Genomic DNA, 3,604 nt, shown 5'->3' with positions numbered 1-3,604 from the left:
CCGGCACCGCCGGGCACGGGTCTGTCCAGCGCTTGCGGCACCTCGAGAGGATCCTGGAGAACAGCACCCAGTGGCTGCTGAAGGTAGGGTGTGGGGTGTGTGGGGTGTGGGGTGTGTGGGGGGACAGGCAGCGGGGGGCTGTGGCCAGGGATCTGTGTCCAGCACCCACGCATGCAGCATCCCTGTGGAACAGCTGTGGGCACTGGGGCCTGTGCCCACCTGAGCATCCAGGTCAGCTTTTCCCTGCAGGGGTGCAGCTGGCATCAGGCACTGTCTGTATGGAGGGGATGTGTGCTGAGGGTTCTGCAGGTGCTGCAGCTCATGGGTGCTGCAGATCACTCACCCAGATCACTTCCCACTGAGGCTGTATTCCCTGCCCATCACTGCCATAGGGCTCCTCGTGGTCCTGGCTGTGTTAGCCATGCCAAGCATCCCTTGGGGATCAGCATTCCAGGTTCTGGGCGAGGATACTGGGAAGGGGTTTGGCCAGTGGCAGGGCAAGGGTCCCGAGGGCAGGGGCCACCAAAATCTCTCCAGCTTCATCATTTTCCCTCTTACAGGCTCTGGAATATCTCCCAGCACTTGGTGAGACTGTGTGTGGGACCCATGGCTCCTGGGTGGCCTGTGGGTGGTGCAGGGTGGGGGCAGTGGGGTGCCACACCAGTGGGGCTGTATACCCACATGGTTGCCACCCCCAGCCCCCCACTGGCTCGCCCCGTCCCCAATGCCTGAGGCAGGAAGCAGCATTTCCTTCCTGGAGCCCCCACCAGCTGACTGCAGCTGCCTTCGTCAGACCCAGGAATAGCTCGTCCCAGGGGACACATCCCTGGGGGGCCGTGCCAGGAACACTGGGTACCTGTGCTGATAAGAGGGGAAGCAGCTTGTCCCCAGCTGTCACTGACCCAGCAGAGCCACATGCATGTCCTGTGGTGTCTCGCCAGGCTGCAATGGGACCTGTGTGCCTGTGCACTCCCATTTCCTGGGTGATGTCCCTGTGCCGAGCCCCCACAGCCCTCAGGGATTGGGAGGGGGCCAACACACTGAGTGGGGGTCCTGGGGATGGTCTGTGCCAGCCACACTGCTTGGGTAGCCACCCTGGCTGTGGGGGACAGTGCAGGCAGCAGGGACGTGCAGGACGTTGTTCCTTGTCCCCTCAGCCATCCTAGAGAACAAATTCCTCAGGAGCTGGGAAAACGCTGAACTGTGGCTCTGCTGGAAGCCAGCCCAGGGTGTTGCAGAAGGGTCAGCAGGGCCAATGACAACCTGGCTGGTGGCACTGAATCTCCATCACTGTGGACCTGCTGGGTGCACACCATCCTGAGGTCCCTGTGCCCTCAGCTCTCTGCCTTGGTGTCCCTGTGCTCTGGTGTCTTTGTGCCCTGTGTGCCCAGGCCAGCTCTGAGCTTCCCTCGGGATGAGGGCAGCCTTTGTACGGCCAAGTAAGGCAGGGGACTGGGGTCCCACCACGGGTGCACATGGCCCTGTCCAGAGCACTCAGCCACAGGCAAAGTGGGACTGCACATCTGGACAGCTGTGGGCACCAATGCCCCTCACCAGAGGCACAAGGGGCACAAGGCAGTGAAGCACTGAGCAGCCAGTACCCCATCCCCATCCCCATCCTGTTCTATCCATCCATCCCATCACAACAATCCCACCCCATCCTGCAGCATGGCTCTCTCCTTTCAGAGGCAGCTTGAAGCTATGATTTTTGCTGTTGTTCCTCAGCTTCCCAAATTTCAGCAGAGCTGCCCAAGAACGCTTGTTTTGGTCAGACTCCAGCCCTGAACAAACAAGCGAGGGCTCAAATGAGGCATTGGGTTCAGGGACAGGTCGTAAACAATGTTGCATCCCCGTCTGCTCTGCCCTGGCATGGGGAGCCCTGGAGCGTGCTAAGAAATTGGGAGATCTCCTGGTACCCAACAGGGCTCCCCAGGCCCCCTCAGGCATCTCCAGCACCAGCTTCCTCCAGGACCCCCACCCACGGCACTGGGGAGCTGGTCCACTCAGCACCCCTTGCTTGGGACATGCCAAGGACCCAGCACACAAGGACACTTTGGCTGCTCCTGTCTCAGGAGGAATTAATTTCAGTTCAAACACAAACATTTGATTGTGCCGCTGGGTCTAGGGGGGGACATGGGGTTGGAGGGGATCTTCAGTGGCAGTTTGGCAGCTCTGAGGTGCCTGAGGCACAGGGGCTGGTGCTGCTCACCCTGGGATGGGTGCAGGGGTGTGGGTTTTCACCCATGTGTAGCTCAAGGATCCCCCAGCCAGTGCTTGTGGAATGTTTAGAAATGCCAGGCCAGGATAGGAACTGGGACAGGGGAGGGATGTGGCTGCAAGAAGGCAGTACAGGATGATCCAGGTGTGGGCAATGGGATCCCAGCATGGGGACAGCAAGTGGCTGAGTTTCCTCCTGCTCCACGGTGATGTTTTGGGGTGACCAAAACTGCACCACAGCTTTCCCACCAGCTCTGCACTTACGGTGGAGAAATGAGTCTCTGAGCTCAGGAGAGCCCAGCTCACATCAGCACCCATGAGATGAAGGAGGGGGGATCAAGGATTCCCTGTCCTTGGCACAGCCTGTCCCACTTGTGTCCCCTATGCCACCCATGGCTGGGGACACTGTGCCCCTCTCCAGCTCCCAGGGAGCTGCTGGAGCCAGGATCCAGGGCTCCGTCTCCAGAGCTCTCAGCCTTCCTCGTGCCAGCCTGACCTTTTCCGTGGGTATGTTCTGCCCTCGGCTCACAGATATGTTTATTTAAAAAAAAAAAAGCGAAAAGCAAGACTGAGAGGGAGAAAAGGCCTCCCCAAGCCCTGTGAAGCAACAAGATTAACGACGTGGTTAAAGGGAAACTCTCCAGCAATCCCTCAGCTCGGGGAAATGTTTTCCAGACATGGCTCTCCGACCTCTCCCCGCTTCCTCCCTGAGAGCATGTTCCTGCGAGGGAAAATCCCCAGGGAAGGGGGTGCAGGCAATGCTGGCTGGGATGGTCAGCCCTGGGATCTTCCCACCCCGAGACCCTCCTGCCCCACATGGGTGCTGACAGTGGGGTGATGGTTTTGCCATTGCCTGATGCCAGGGAGGAGGGAACAGTGGGATTTCATCATGCCAAACAAGTGCAGAGCCCTGTGCCCTGGCCCGCTGCCGGCCCCACTCCCACACTGAGTATCCCAATGCTGCTGCCTGCCATGGTGCTGAACACCCTGGTACTGCTGCCCATCATGATCATCAAACAAACATCCCAGCACTGCTGCCCGCCCGACACAGTGCCGAGCATCCCAGCACCACGGCATTCCCACCATGGTGCAGAACATCCCGTCACCACTGCCTGCTTTCCACACCGCCCAGAGAGCAGCATCCCAGCCCTGCTGGTTCTGGTCCACAACCCCGCAAGATGCAGGGGGATGTGGGGCTCTGCCTGCAGCACTGGGGAGCTCAGGCAGGGAGTGGGATCTGGGCATTGCAGGACAGCAGGATCTGTGGGGTGCAGGGAGCTGGGCAGCCCCCGTCCCTCCTGCTCTCAGGGGCTGCTTTCCCAGCGTGGGCGGCAGCGCGGCCCCTTCCGCTCCCCGTGGCCCCCGCCGCGGGACCGGGCCCCCCCCC

General features: G+C 60.5%; 1 protein-coding gene across 1 annotated transcript in view; it reads left to right on the top strand.

Annotated features, from left to right (window-relative positions):
• Window positions 1-6: 6 nt before the first annotated feature.
• The window catches only part of ANGPT4 (angiopoietin 4), an 8,216-nt gene continuing 4,618 nt past the window's right edge, over window positions 7-3,604 (top strand). The window contains exon 1 of the mRNA XM_017733675.1: window positions 7-83. The gene's annotated coding sequence lies outside the window, so the exon portion shown is untranslated. The remainder of the gene's footprint in view (window positions 84-3,604) is intronic.

The sequence above is a fragment of the Corvus brachyrhynchos genome, unplaced genomic scaffold, assembly GCF_000691975.1.
Source record: "Corvus brachyrhynchos isolate BGI_N302 unplaced genomic scaffold, ASM69197v1 scaffold10, whole genome shotgun sequence".
NCBI lineage: Eukaryota > Metazoa > Chordata > Aves > Passeriformes > Corvidae > Corvus > Corvus brachyrhynchos.
Note: the sequence above shows the minus strand (reverse complement) of the source record. Positions and strands in the feature narration are given on the sequence as shown.